Source organism: Myotis davidii, unplaced genomic scaffold (assembly GCF_000327345.1).
Source record: "Myotis davidii unplaced genomic scaffold, ASM32734v1 scaffold205, whole genome shotgun sequence".
Classification (NCBI taxonomy): domain Eukaryota; kingdom Metazoa; phylum Chordata; class Mammalia; order Chiroptera; family Vespertilionidae; genus Myotis; species Myotis davidii.
In genome coordinates, this window is record NW_006297573.1 from 569,848 (window position 1) to 570,466 (window position 619).

Genomic DNA, 619 nt, shown 5'->3' on the forward strand with positions numbered 1-619 from the left:
CCAGATTATGAGAGGGCACAGGCCGTGCTGAGGGACCCACCCGCCCCGAGTGCACAAATTTTTGTGCACCGGGCCTCTAGTCCTATATAATAAAAGACTAATATGCAAATCAACCGAACCATGAACAACCGATCGCTATGACGCGCACTGACCACCAGGGGCTGACGCTCAATGCAGGAACTGCCCCCTGATGGTCAGTGCGCTCCCATAGGGGGAGCACTGCTCAGCCAGAAGCTGGGCTGGCAAGCACAGTAGTGGCAGGAGCCTCTCCTGCTTCTGTGGCAGCACTGAGGACTCCTCAGGGGAACTAGACTGTGAGAGAGCACAGGTCGGGCTGAGGGAACTCCCCCTGCCCTCCCACCCCATGCACGATTATCATGCACCGGGCCTCTAGTAACTAGATAAACTCTCTAGGCCTCTGTTTCCTTATCAGTTTAAAAGAAAAAAGGAGATTGCAGTATCTATCTCACAGGATTATTGAGAATAGTGAGTAGTGCATGGATAGAGCTTAGTTCCTGTGAGTACTCTAGAAATACTGCCTGCTGCAATTATCAGTCATAGGGTCACATCCTGACGATTTACCTCTGTACTTTAGGGGTTCATTCATTCAACTGTTGAT

General features: G+C 50.9%; 1 protein-coding gene across 3 annotated transcripts in view; it reads right to left on the minus strand.

Annotated features, from left to right (window-relative positions):
- The window catches only part of KANK4 (KN motif and ankyrin repeat domains 4), a 43,344-nt gene that overhangs the window by 12,087 nt on the left and 30,638 nt on the right, over positions 1-619 (minus strand). The gene's annotated exons all lie outside the window — the stretch shown is intronic.